Here is a 15,230-nt window from a genome sequence, read left to right as displayed (position 1 = left end):
CAGATGGACTCCTTCCCTCCTCCCCTCTGCTTCTGCTGGGCCGTGAATCTGCCTCGGTCCACATTCCCTCAGGCGTCCACAAGGATTACCTGAGCACCCGTAGGGTGAAGCTGGCAGAGGGGGAAGGCCAGCACTGTCCTCCTGGGTCGATGATTTCACTGAGGAAGCAAATAAAACCACAGGCAAATAGAAGGGACAGAGTGGGAGAAGGACCACGTAGGAGGAAAGGCTCGTGTGGCCACGTGAAGGGCACTTGACCAGGGAAGCTGACTCTGCCCAAGTGACAGGATGGCTTTCTTAAAGCAGGAGGTTGCTGTGGAGAAGGGAGAGCATGTGTACATCAGGCGAAGATGCCAGGGTGGGAAGTAGAAGTGTAATGGATTTAGAATGTTCCCCAAGCCGGGCGTGGTGGCGCACGCTTGTCATCCCCGCGCTTGGGAGGCAGAGACAGGAGGATCCCACAGGTTTAGAAGCCAGCCTCAGCTACTTAGTGAGGCTCTCGGCAACTTAGTGAGACCCTGTTTCCAAATAAAGTATAAAATAGGTCTGGGTGTATAGCCCGGAGGTAGAAAGCCTCTGGGTTCCACCCCCAGTACCACCAAAAAAAAAAAAAAAAAAAGAATGTTCCCCAAGCCCTCAGGGAAACAACGCGGCCATGTTGGAAGTGGGGCTTGGTTGCTAAGGAGGGGTCCCTGGGGTGTGGCCTCAGGGATTCTATAAGGCCTTTCCTCCACCTGCTCCCTGCTTCTGGCTTCCATGATGTGAGAGTAGAGCCTTGTTCACTCTCCCTGCTCCCCACCACCAGGCTCTGAGCTCTACAGATTGGCCTGACATGGACTGACACTGAAATCTCCAGAACTGTGAGCAAATACATCTTCCTCTAAGTTGAGTGGTCACTTCATTCATTCATTCATTCATTCATTCATTCATTCATTCTTGTGGCGCTGGGGATTGAGCCCACAGGCAATTCTACCTTGGGGATACATTCCAGCCCCATTTTATTTCTTATTTGGAAACAGGGTTTCACTAGGTTGCTGAGCCTCGCCAAATTGCGAGGCTGATCTTGAACCTGCACTACTCCTGTTTCCATCTCCCAAGTACTGGAATTATAGGCATGCAACCACCACACCTGGCTGGCTGGCTGTTTATTACTTATTTATTTAGTGGTATTAGGAATGGAACCTCAGGGCATTCTACCTCCAAGTTCTACCCCACAGCCCTGATTTATTCTTTTATTTTGAAACAGGTTCTCACTGAGTTGCTGGGGCTGGCCGCAAACCTGCAATCCTCCTGTCTCAGCTTCCCAAGTACTGGGATTACAAGTGTGCGCCACCACGCCTGTTTTATTTGTTATTATTTTTTAATGCCCTGAGGACCGAACCTAGGGGCATTCTATCTCCGAGCCGCACCACCAGCCCTATCTTTTTTTTTTTTAATTTTGAAACGGGCTCGCTAGGCTGATGGGAGTCTCACTTCCTGCCGAGGCTGTCCTCAAAGCTGTGATCTTCCTGTCTCCCCTTCCAAGATCACAATGCTGAGACTGTGGATGATCAAGACGGTGTCCAAGGCAAATGAGCAGGAGCTCAGAAACCCAGAGCAGGAGGAAGCCTGTTCTCTGGAGGAACCCAACAAGGCCGGGCTGCCTGGAGCTGAGACGTGGCGAGGTGGGGAGGGGGCAGGCAGCAGGTGGTGCTGGACGGGCTCACGGGGTTTGTACGGGGCCCCTTCCCAGAGTGTTTTCCTCCAGCAACTGTGGACGAAGAGCTCAGTCCCCCAATAACCTGAGTTACAATGAACACTTCTCCACCTGCAGAGCTGCTAGCGTAGCGTGACGCTGGCTAGCCTTCAGGACGGCTCAGCTCTCTCTGCAACAATTTGCCTTGACGTCAGTTAAGTGGCGGGTCACCCCTTCCACCAGTGTCCCTGGCCCTGCTGCCTGATGGCCTCTACTGGGGTGGGTCCAATCCTCAGCCCCATCTCGTGTACCACCCAGCCTGACAGGCTTTGGAGTGACCCGGCAGGAGGTGGGCTGAGGAGACTGAGCAGAATTCTGCAGCAGAGGCCGGCACCTGCTCCCCACTGAGCCACGGCCTCCCCACTGGGACCAGCCCCTCTGCCTTGAGCAAGACATAGGGCCACCCACAAGCTGTGGAGAGCTGGAAGCTCATGGTGGGGGAGGGGGGATCGATTGGACGCTAGGGCTGATTTGGGGGTAGGGGTACATTTTTTTTATTTTGAAACAGGGTCTCAGTAAGTTGCTGAGAGCCTCACTGAATTGCTGAGGCTGGCCTCGAACCTGCTATCCTCCTGTCTCAGCCTCTCGAGGACTAGGATTGTAGATGTGTCAGGGCTGACGCGCCTTCCTAGAAAGGGACATGCTATCCTCAACCTGCCCTCTCCAGATATTAAAAAAAAAAAAAAAAGCCTCTAGATTCAGAATCCAGGGGTCTGGTCTTGACACCAAAGCCAGCCAGGAAAATCTTCAGTTGTTGGTTATATGTTTGCATATCTATCTGTCTATCTGTCTGTCTGTCTGTCTATCTATCTATCCATCCACCCACCCACTCACCCACCTACCTATCTTTCTATCTAGTGGTGCTGGGGATTGAACCCAGGAGTATTCCACCTACAAGCTATACCTCAGCCCTTTCTATTTTATTTATTTCTTGTTTAGAATCAGGGTCTTGCTAAGTTGCTGCTGAGACCAGCCTCCAGTCTGCTATCTTCCCATCTCAAGCTCCCAAGGCCTGGGATTAGCAGTGTGTGCCACCACACTTGGCCCATTTATTATTTTTATTATTAATTATTATTATTATTATTAATTATTAATTATTATTATTACTATTATTATTACGTTTTTTGTAACCATACATCACTTTGGAATACAAGACTTGAGAGGATATATAAGCACACATCATCCAATTAGCCCTCATCCAGCCCCCATCCCATTCCCTCCCCCTCCCTCGATCCCATGCTTGATTGGTGATTATCTTTGATACATTTGTTTACACACCTCATGAGTTTTAAAGAGATTCCATCCTCCCCCATCCCCTCCCCTCTGACTGGTCACCTTAATTGCTTCTCTATAGGGCCCTTTCTTCAAATCGACCTCCTCCTGTTACCCCTTTCCTCCTAGTTCTTGCTAATTAGGGGAAGCATCTGGTTTTTATTTTCTGCGATATTTCTCTGTGCATGCTGCGTTGCAAATACCGATCCCACTCTTGACGGCCCCAGTAGTGGCCTGGCTACCCGGTGGACTGATCCCGACCTCGCTGGCTCAAGCACCGGCCTTGCCTCATGGGAGGCCCCGATCCTGGCCTCACTGGCCCCTGCACCGAACTAACCCCTCGGCTGGCTCCGCTCCCGGCCTCAGAGGCCCCAGCACTGGCCTAGCCTCACGACAGGCTCCGATCCCGGCCTCGCTGGCCCCGGCACCGGCCTAACCCCTCGGCAGGCTCCTATCCAGGTCTCGCAAGTCCCAGTTCCGTCCTTGCCTCATGGCAGAGTCCGATCCCAGCCTCAGAGGTCCCAGCACTGGTCTTGCCTCACGACAGGCTCCGATCCCGGCCTCGCTGGCCCCGGCACTGGCCTAACCCCTCAGCTGGCGCCGATCCCTGCCTCGGAGGCCTCAGTAGCAGCCTTGCCTCATGGCCGCAGTTGACCCATTTTTAAAATGTTTTGAAACAGGGTCTCCCTACGTTTCTGAGGGTCTCACACTGCCCGGCAAAGCCATTGGTTTCAATGACTGGTGGTGCGTGGTGACCTTCTGTTTTTATTAGCTCTGTGCTCATCAGCTATATTTGTCCTATGTACCTATGAATCTATTTATTTATTTACTTATTTATTTTTGTGGTACTGGGGATTGAACCTAGAAAAGTTGTACCTCTGAGCTACATCCCAGCCCTATTTTATTTTTTTACTTTGAAACAATGTCTTGCTAGGTTGTTGAGGGCCTAAATTGCTGAGGCTGGCCTCGAACCTTTGATCCTCCTGTCTCAGCCTCCCAAGTTGTGGGATTACAAGTGTGTGCCACCACACCCAGCTAAACCTGTAACTCATGGAGCATTTGACTATCCTGAAATGGTCTCTACAGGAAAGGTTGGGTGCTTGTTAGGTTATATCTTTTTTTATAAATCTATTTTCAGAATAACGCGGAGTCCTTTGGCAACCTCCAACGGTGGCCAGGAGTTTTCTTGAGTAACATCATGACCGCATTATTTCTGTACGCGTGTGGTACTGAGGATTGAGTCCAAGAGCATTCTACCTCCGAGCCACACCCCCAAGCCCTATTTTATTTTTATTTTGAAACAGGGTCTCTCCAGGCTGATGAGAGTCTCCGTAGGTACTAGGGCCGTCCTCAAACCCGGGATCCTCCTGTCTCAGCCTTCCACGTCCTGGGATCACACGCCTGACTGGGGGTCTGAATTCTTACAACATCTTCTGTGGTTCCTCTGTGCAGAACGGACCAAGGAGGGTCAAGACTGGGGTGGGCGATGTCAGGAAGGTTGTGCAAAGGCGCAAATGAGGGATAGCAGAGGCTTCAACTTGATGTTAGATAAAGTACTTAGCACAGTTCCCCGGGACCCCGCGGCAAGTAAAGCTAGCAGACCTTTAATTATTCATTTATATGAATTCACTGGATCCTCACCCAGACTATGAGGAAGGCATCTTTCCATCCACATCAGAAACCAAGGCCCAGAAATGGCAAGACGCTGGCTTGAGGCCACGCAGACTGGAGCGCAGCCCCTCCGGCCGCCACGCTACGACGGATAACACGGCGTTAAACACGGTTCCTGGTTTCAGACTCAAAAATGACTTTTGACTCCAACCTGACCCATAGGCGAGGACGCTTTGTCCAACTGTGAGCTGGGATTCCCGCGAGGTTCTGGGATCAGCCTCTCCTGACATTGCTGCCGCGTTAGAAATCAAAGCAGCCCCGGAGCCCGCCGCGGGGCCCAGTCCCTCGACCTACAGCACCCTCTGCGCACACATGGTCCAACTGAGTCCTCATGGGAGACCGGAAGGCTGGCATTATTCAAAACTGGGAAGCTGTAGTTCAAGGCAGCAAACGCATAGCGGGGCGTGTTGACGCTCGCCTGGAATCCCAGTTCTTGGGAGGCTGAGACAGGAGGACTGCAGGTTGGAGGCCGCCAGCCTCAGCCACTTTGTGAGACTTTCAGCAACCTAGCAAGACCCCGTTTCAGAATGAAAGAATAAAAAAAAAAAAACCAGCCGGGCGTGGCGGCGCGAGCTTGTCATCCCAGCATTTGGGAGGCTGTGACAGGAGGATCGCGGTTTGCGGCCAGGCTCAACTGCGAAGTGAGGCCCTCTGCAACTCAGTGAGATCCTGTTTCAAAATAATAAAATATAGGGCCGGGGTGTAGCTCAGAGGTAGAATGGACCTGGGTTCCATCTCCAGTACCACAAAAAAAAAAAAAAACAATAACAAAAAAACCAAGAGACCCTGTTTCCAAATTAAAATAATATAAAATAGGTCTGGGAGTGTAGCCTGGAGGTAGAAGGGCTTCCAGGAACCCCAGTACCGCCAAATAAATAAACAAATAAATAATAAAAAAATTATTTCTGGTACTGGGGATGGAACCCAGGGGCGTTCTGCTTCTGAGTGGCATTTCCAGCCCTTTTTAATTTTTTTCAAACAAGGTCTCGTTAAGTTGCGAATGAGTCTCTAAGTTACTGAGCCTCCAACCTGCGATCTCCTCTGTCTTAGCCTCCCAAGTACTAGGATTACAGACATACACCATCACACCTGTCTAAAGTGTTTCTTGTTTCTTTTTTTTTCCCCCTGTGGTACTGGGAATGGAACCCAGGGGCATTCTACTTCCGAGCTACACCCCCAGCCCTATTTTGTTTTTATTCTTTATTTTGAAAGAGGGTCTCAGAAAGTTACAAAGGGCCTAAGTAGCAAAGGCTGGCCTCGGACCGCGATCCTCCTGCCTCAGCCTCCCAAATGCTGGGATGACAAGCGCGCGCCACCACGCCCCTCTGAAGGGGTGTTGATCCTGGAGACCAAGGCCAGGCGCGGGGCCAAGGGAAGGGGCCCACAGAGCGGGGTGGGCAGACCTGGGCGGGCTTGGCTGGCTGGCACCTGATTGGCTTGAGCACCCCCTTGGTTTCTAGCCCGAGGATGGAGTAAATCCGAGCTCCTCCCTAGGACCGTCCTAAGAATTGTGTGAGCTCCTGTGAACAAATGCCTGGCCTGCGCCGGCAGCCCAGTTACTATCGGGCCCTTTGTGCTCTGCCAGGCTCTCTGGTACAAGGAACCCTGGCTTCCTAGAATAAGCGAATCTGGCCCATCTGCCTGGAAAATCTTCCTCTAAAAGTTTACGATATATTATCACAGCAAACGGTCAACGAGAACACAATGGGAATTGTGGATACATTTTCCAAACCCGACAAGGTTTCTTTCTTTCTTTATTTCCTTCCTTCCTTCCTTCTTTTCTTTCTTTTTTGCGGTACTGAGGATGGAACCCAGGTCCATTCTACCTCTGAGCTACACCCCCAGCCCTATTTTATTTCCTTTTTTTTTTTTTTTTTTTTGGTGGTACTGGGGTTCCTGGAAACCCTTCTACCTCCGGGCTACACTCCCAGACCTATTTTTACATTTTTATTTGGAAACAGGGTCCCTTAAGCCAGTGCGGCTGGCTTCGAACCTGTGCGATCCTCCTGTCTCCGCCTCCCAAGCGAGGGGATTACAAGCGTGCGCCACCGCGCCCGGCCCCAGTCGTATTTTTTATTCTTTATATTGAAACAGGGTCTCACTGAGTTGCAAAGGGCTTCACTAAGTAGCTGAGGCTGTCTGCAAACCACAATTCTCCTGTCCCAGCCTCCCAAATACTGGGATGACAAGCGTGCGCCCCCACGCCCAGCTCTCAGCCCTATTTTTTCGTTTTTATTTTGAAACAGGGTCTTGCTAGGTTGATGAGGGTCTCACTACTTGCTGGGGCTGTCCTCCAACTTGCGACCCTCCTGTCTCAGCCTCCCAAGTACTGAGATTATAGGCTTGCACCATCTCACCTGGCTAAATGCAAGGTTTCTGTGTCCAGGTTTCCTTGGGAACAGATGAACTTGCCTTCACAGTGAGGAGACCCCAACTCAAAATTCAGAGGAAAGACTAGAGGCAGTATTGCCCCCCTCCCCCGTTTCTACTGGGGCAATCTGAGAAAACCGCCATTCAAAAGATCAAAGTTCGGGCCGGGCGTGGTGGCGCACGCTTGTCATCCCAGTGCTTGGGAGGCCGAGACAGGAGGATGGCACAGGTTCGAAGCCAGCCTCAGCTACTTAGTGAGGCTCTCAGCAACTTAGTGAGACCCTGTTTCCAAATAAAGAATAAAAAATAGGGCAAGGGGTATAGCTCAGAGGTAGAATGCCCCTGGGTTCCATCCCCAGACCCTCAATGAATGAATGAATGAATGAATGAATGAATGAATAAATAAATAGATGAAACAGCTTTGCACACACCCAAAAGCCTTCCCAAAGCTTCTCAAAGAAAGCCACACAGACTGGGGCCATTTGCGTCTCCTCCGGTCACCTGACCGTGCAAGCCTCTGAAAGCTTGGCAGAGCTCAGGAAAAGAAACCACGTCTTATAAAAACGACTTGTAGTCGGCGCTTCGAAGAAAAGCGCCATTCACAAAGCAACTTTCCCGGCTGTCTTTAAACCAAAAGTCCTGAGTCCCTAGAGTTTCCCGCGTCCCAGACAAAGGAGAATGGCCGCTCGTGGGTCACGCTGCTTGGTCTGTTTAATAATAGTAACAGCAAGAAATGTGAGACAGAGCGTGTCGAGGAGGGCACAGAACAAACGTCAGGAGCTTACTCAGCTCTGCTCTGTGGCCCTGGGAGCCACGGGCAAGACTGTCCTGCCCAGCTCTTGGCTGTTATTATTATTTTTTTTTTAATTTTAAGCCAGGCATGGTGGCGCACGCTTGTAATCCCAGCATTCAGGAGGCTGAGACCAGAGGATCGCGGTTCATGGACAGCCTCAGCTACTCAGTGAGGTCCTGTTTCCAAATAAAGAATAAAAAATTAGGCAGAAGGCGTAGCTCAGAGGTCAAATGCCCCTGGGTTCCATCCCCAGACTCGAAAAAAAAATATTTTTTTTAATGGTACTGAGGATTGAACTTTGAGGCATTCTACCTCTGAGCTATGCTCCCCAATCCTTTAAAAAAAATTTTTTTTGGAACTAGGCATGGTGGCACAAGGCTTGTAATCCCAGTATTTGGGAGACTGAGACAGGAGGATTGCAGGTTTATGACCAGCCTCAGAAATTTAATGAGGCCCTCCGCAATTTAGTGAGACCCTGTTTCAAAAATAAAGAAGAAAAAAATGGGCTTGAGGGTGTAGCTTGGAGGTAGAATGCCCCTGGGTTCCATCCCTACTACCGCAAAATAAATAAATAAATAAATAAATAAATAAATAAATAAATAAATAATAAAATAAAAAATAAATCCAGGCGTGGTGGCACACGCTTGTAATCCCAGCATTCGGGAGGCTGAGAAAGGAGGATTGCAGTTTGAGGACAGCCTCAGCTACTACTTAGTGAGGCCCTTTGCAACTCAGTGAGACCCTGTTTCAATATAAAGAATAAAAAATATGGCTGGGGGTGTAGCTTGGAGGTTGAATGCCTCTGGGTTCCACCCTCAGACCCACCAAAAAAGAAAAAAAGAATAGGGCTGGGAGCATAGCTGGGAGGTAAGATGCCCCTGGGTTCAATCCTTAGTATCAATAAATTTAAAATATTAATTAAGAAGTTGGGCGTGGTGGCGCACGCTTATAATCCCAGCCTTTGAGGCTGAGACCGGAGGATCACGGTTCACGTACAGCCTTAGCTACTTAGTGAGGCCCTCTGCAACTTAGTGAGACCCTGTTTCAAAAAAATAAAGAATAAGAAGTAGGGCACGGGGTGTAGCTCAGCGGTCAAATGCCCCTGAGTTCCATCCCCAAACCCGCAAAAAAAAAAAAAAAAAAATTAATGAAAACCACATCTTCCTAGCAGTATAAGAACACTCTAGCTGCTTTAAGTAGTCTACATTAAAAAGAAAAAGAGATGCCGGGCGTGGCGGCGCACGCTTGTCATCCCCGCGCTTGGGAGGCGGAGACAGGAGGATCGCGCAGGTTCGAAGCCAGCCGCGCGCGCTGGCTTAGGAGACCCTGTTTCCAAATAAAAATGTAAAAATAGGTCTGGGAGTGTAGCCCGGAGGTAGAAGGGCTTCCAGGAACCCCAGTACCACCAAAAATAAAAATAAAAAATAAAATAAAATAAAACAGAGAGAGAGAGAGAGAGACAGACAGACAGACATTTCCTTAAGACAGGAGCTTTGGTAGAAAAACAAAACAGGCAGAACTGCCTTAAAGGGGGCGAAGGGGCACGTGTGCACAGGGGAGACAGGTTCCCAGCAATTTAAGCAACTCTAGGAACGAGGCCAGGCCCCTCTCCATGGACTCAGGCTGAGGTCCCCCGAGCAGCCACCCGAGGGGCCCCAGGAGCCCCAAGCGGCCGCTTTCGTCGGGGGCAGCTCTCCAGCCGCGCTCCATCCCGTCCCCCAGCACAGGACTGTGTCCCCCACGTGGGCCTCGCGGCCGCGCCCCCGGGAGGCCGAGCGGGCGAGCTGACTTACCACCTTGACGCTCCGGCCTCTCTCCCCAGATCCTCCCAACATTTTCCAAGTCTCTTGTTTTCTGAGGTCCCGAGTCCAAGCCTGCTGACGGCTCACTGCCCTGACTGTAAATGTCACTTTTAGATTAAGTGGCCCCGGCTGTTTAAAAATATCCCCGGAGCACTTAACCTTCAAGGTACTGATCGGCGCAACAGCTTGAGAAAGGGAGAGGAAAAAAACCAAAAAACAAAAACCCACCAAAACACAATCTCGCGGCCGGCCACGCCTGAGAGGGCGCCCCGTCCACTCCCAGCCCTCTGACTCGCTTTCTTTCCAAATTCTTTGCCATCTAAGCACCAGGCACCTGCGGCCCGGCAGCTGCCAGCAATAACGTTAAGGTCACTCCAGCCCTCCCGTGACCGGCTGTGGCCCAGCTGCCAGTTATCTGAGAAACAAGCCCAGCCAGGAGCCCGAATGGAGGGGTGACTCCTTCCCCAGTCTCTGGCCCCTCTGAAACCACGCCGCTTCGTGAAATTAAGTGATTTCTTGGACTTCCTTTTTCTTTCTTTCTTTCTTTTTTTTTTTTTTTAAGGCTCTATTCCCACTCAGAGCCAGCAGGCTTTTGCTAGGCCTGGGCACCGTCAGTGCTGTTACAGAGTACCCGAGGCATGTGGGGCAAAGGGCACCGACTCGGGAAGAGCGGTCAGCAGCCGGGCTTCTGTAAGCCAGGCCGTGAACCACTCCAAATGACAAGTGGAAACTGGGCAGGAGCGCCGAGCTCTTGCAGCCTGCTGGAGCGTCTTCCTTTGTGGGTTTTTTTTGTTTTTTGGGCGGTACCAGGGATGGAACCCAGGGGCATTGTACTTCTGAGCGACACCCCCACCCCTATCTTTTAGCCTTTATATTCTGTTGAAACAGGGTCTCACTGAGTTGCCCAGGGCCTCGCTAAGTAGCTGAGGCTGTCCCTGAACCCAGATCCTCAGGTCTCCGCCTCCCGAATGCTGGGATTACAGGCGCGCGCCACCACGCCCGGCCTCTTCAAAGTGGGCTTCTTTTTACAACAAAGGCGTCATATATTGGGCTTCCTGGGATTTTCCTACTGGCCTTCAGGACTTCATGCCTGTTAACCGGCCAGAGCCTCTGCATCGCCAGCAGGAAGCCGAGGCAGCAGGTGCGTGCTGCGGGAGCTGGGCTCAGGCAACCGAGTCGGTGCTCGGTGCGGTCCCAACCCCCGCCTCAGGTCCTCAGCAAGCAGCAGCCCAGTGGTCCTGCTTAGACTGTGTGTTAGGATGGCTTCATGCTGGGCATGGTACTGCACACTGTGAGCCTAGTACTTAGGAGGCTGAGACAGGAGGATCGCACAGGTTCGAAGCCAGCCTCAGCTACTTAGTGAGGCTCTCGGCAACTTAGTGAGACCCTGTTTCCAAATAAAATGTTAAAAAGGTCTGGGAGTGTAGTCCGGAGGTAGAAAGCCTCTGAGTTCCACCCCTAGTACCACCAAAATAAATAAATAAATAATAAAAATAGGGCTAGGGGTTTAGCTTGAAGGTAGAATGCCTCTGAGTTCAATCCCTAGTAACAAAAAAATAATAATAATAACATAATAACATAAAAATGGGCTGGGAGCCGGGCATGGTGGCACACGCTTATAATCCCAGTGCTTGGGAGGCTGAGGCAGGAGGATCGCAGGTCAACCAGCAGCCTTGGCAACTACTGAGGTCCTTTACAACTTAGACCCGGTTTAAAAAAAAAAATGTAAGACTCATAGAAATGGGGATACAGCTCAGAAATAGAATGCCCCTGGATTCAATCCCCAGTACCAAAAATCAAAACAAAAAATAAACCATGAAAGACAGCTTCACAATGAAGTAGATCCTGTGACATCCTCCCCGACCCCGCATCCCAAAGAGACACCATTGAACTACGATTTCTGGGAAAACTATCTGTAACTCAAGGGCATTTAAAAATGTTTTCCATTAAAAAAATTCTTTCTCAAGCTGGGAGGTGTAGCTCAGTAGAATATTTGCCTTGCGTGCCTGAGGCCCTGGGTTGTATGGTTGTTGTTGTTGTTGTGTGTGTCTGGTTTACTAGGAATTGAACACAGCAGCAATCTATTTCCACGCCACAGCCTAGCCCTGTTTTATTATTTTGAAACAAGGTCTTGCTAGGTTGATGAGAGTCTCACTACTTGCTGAGGCTGTCCTCAAACCTGTGGTCCTCCAATCTCAGCCTCCCAAGTCCTAGGATTACAGGCGTGCGCCACCACAGCTCCAGTAGAGGCCCTGGGGTGGGGGTTGCTCACCAGCGTGGGCCAGGGAGGATCCATATTGCAATAACTTCAGATTATTATGACTCCGGCAGGGTGCTGATGGTGGGTTTTCTTTTTCTTTTTTTTTGGCAGGTCTAGGGATGGAACCCAGGGGCATTCTACCTCCCAGCTACACCCCCAGCCCTACTTTTTATTCTTTATTTTGAAACCGGGTCTCACTGAGTTGCAGAGGGCCTAAGTAGCTGAGGCTGTCCGCGAACCGCGATACTCCCGTCTCAGCCTCCCGAATGCCGGGATGACAAGCGTGCGCCACCACGCCCGGCTTCAATGGTGGTTTCTGAAATCAGGCTGAAGTAGGTTTGGACCTACTTCAGACTTTGAGTCTGAGTGTTTTCACTGACAACATAAAATGATCCGCACTGAGCTTCTAACACAGAGATCTGCTCGAAACTGACACTTAACACTATCTGGCTAGTGAAATTGACTAGTTTCAAAAAAACTGGACACGTGCTGGGCACAGTGGCGCACGCCTGTAATCCCAGTACTTGGGAGGCCGAGACAGGAGGATCGCAGGTTTGAGGTGAGCCTCTGCAACTTATTGAGCCCCTCAGCAACCTACTGAGACTCTTTATCCACATTAAAACATGAAATTGGGCTAGAGGGGTAGCTCAGAGGTAGAGGGCCCCTGGGTTCAATCCCTAGTACCACAAAAAAATTCTAAAAGCAAAACATTTAAGAATGGGCGAACCATAACTTTCAGGCCAAACCCAGCCCCTTGCGTGTTTTTGAATGGACTTCAGGAATGACATTACACACACACACACACACACACACACACACACACACACACACATATATATTGGTAGTACTGGGGTTCCTGGAAGCCCTTCTACCTCCGGGCTACACTCCCAGACCTATTTTTACATTTTTATTTGGAAACAGGGTCTCCTAAGCCAGCACGCACTGCTGGCTTCGAACCTGCGCGATCCTCCTGTCTCCGCCTCACAAGCGCGGGGATTACAAGCGTGCGCCACCACGCCCGGCTCATATCATGTTATTTTACCCAATAAAAGAAACCCTCTTAAGTGACCAAATGACCTGTGGAAACGGGGCATCTGGGAAGAAATTATTGGTCCTGCTGTAAGCCAGACACTTCACGACATCACAGGGCCCTTTCTTCCCCATTAAATGTGAACTCCGGAGGGGTCGGGTTGGGGCCTGCATTACACTAGCAGTATTTTAGCAGACACGGAGGTGCAGGCTCATAATCCCAGTACTTGGGAGGCTGAGACAGGATCGCAGGTTCAAGACCAGCCCCAGCAACTTAGTGAGACCCTCTGCAACTGAGTGAGACCCGGTTTCCAAATAAAAGATAAAATAGGACAGGAGAGTAGCGTAGAGGTAGAATGCCCCTGGGTTCAATCTCCAGTAACACATGCACTCACAAAAGAGTAGCAGTATTTTTTTGTTGTTGTTGTTTCGTTTTTTGCAGTGATGGGGATGGAACCCTGGCCCTGTGTGCTAGGCAGGTGTTCTCCAGAGCCACGTCCCCAGCCCTGGCTTAGTATTTCTTAGTTTCCCAGAACCTCAGGGTCTTCTTGTGAAGCTGTGACTCCCCTTTCCTCTCACCCAAAGAAGGTGGTTATCTTCTGATCTGGCTGGCTCACCAGGTCTGGGGTTCTCACACATACCTAAAAAAATTTAGAGCCGGGCATGGTGGCTCACACTTGTAATTCCAGTCTTTGGGAGGCTGAGACAGGAGGATCAGGAGTTCGCTACCAGCCTCAGCTACTTACTGAGGCCGTCAGCAACTCAGTGAGACCTTGTTTCAAATTAAAGAATAAAATTGGGCTGGGGGTATAGCTGGAAGATAGAATGTCCCTGGGTTCCGTCCCCAGTAACACACACACACACACACACACACACACACACACACACACACAACTAAACTGGGGAAGGGTAGGTAACAGGTACAACGCTTGTCTAGAGTGTCCAAGGCCCTGGGATCCATCCGCAGCCTGGTCAGATAAGTAAATAATAAAGTGGTTTCGATGACATAATTCTGAGTAACTTTACGATGTAAAGCCCAAATTAAAGTCTCTACAGGCACACACTTATGATCCCAGCATTTGGGAGGCCGAGACAGGAAGATCGTGGTTTGAGGCCAGCCCCAGCTGCTTAGTGGGGCCCTCTGCAACTGAGACCCCGTTTCAAATTAAAGACTACGCCAGGCGTGGTGGAGCACGCTTGTAACCCCAGCATTCGGAAGGTTGAGACGGGAGGATCGCGGACAGCCTCAGCTACTTAGCTTAGGGAGGCCCTTTGCAACTCAGGGAGACCCTATTTCAAAATAAAGACTTAAAAATAGGGCTAGGGGTGTAGCTCGGAGGTTGAATGTACCTGGGTTCCATCCCCAGACCCGCAAAATAAACAAACAAACAAACAAATAAATAAATAAGACAGACTAAAAAATAGGGCAGGTGTGTAGCTGGGAGGTAGAATGCCCCTGGGGTCCATTCCCAGTACTGCAAATAAAAATGTACCTACAAAGTGACTGCGGGGCTGTCCCCAGCAGGCAAATGACCCAGTCTTTCCTAAGCGACACTTAAGGCCCCTCCAAAATAACCAGCGCCCTCCTACCTGTTTATCCTCAGACACCTGGAAGGCTCAGCAAGGGCGAAAAGACATTCTCACATATATATTCTAAAATATTTGCTTCTCCACCCAAAACCTTAAGACATTATTTTATCCCAGGAGCAAACAGAAGCATATGCCAATGTATATTTAAAAAAAAAAGCAAACACCAATAATTCAGTCCTTGACTTTTCCTGGCAGGGCTCGGATCAAAACTGGGTTTGAACTTTCACACAATTAAGGTTTTATAACTCGGGGTTCCTAGTGATATTTGCATAATAACCGGCGTCCTTGGGTCACCCGTCCTGAGAGCCAGAAGTCACTGGCAGAGAGTCTGTTTTCCTTACCTGGGGAGGGAGGAGACAGGGGTCACGCCAGCCAGGTTGCCCGCCTCCCATGCACCTGTGTGGAACCCTCTAGAACACACAGCAGGTGGGGCTTCTCTGCCTGGAATGCACTCCTTCCTCTTTTCTGGCCCGGACACGGCCCCTTGAGGAACCAGCTGAGCGCCCCCTTCCCTGGAGAACCCCTTTATTCTCCACAGACACCCAGTTGCTCTCCGCTGGTTCTCCCACCAGACAGAGGGCGCACGCAGGGGCTGCACGATGGCTCCCCGGCTAGGAGCGACTTGTGAAAATCGTTTTGCTACTTGGGATTGAACCCAGGCACCTTCTCCCTCTGAGCTACCCCGTCAGACCTTTTCTGTTTTTAAAT

This window comes from Muscardinus avellanarius (genome assembly GCF_963383645.1).
Source record: "Muscardinus avellanarius genome assembly, chromosome: 21".
In the NCBI taxonomy this organism is placed as follows: Eukaryota; Metazoa; Chordata; class Mammalia; order Rodentia; family Gliridae; genus Muscardinus; species Muscardinus avellanarius.
Note: the sequence above shows the minus strand (reverse complement) of the source record.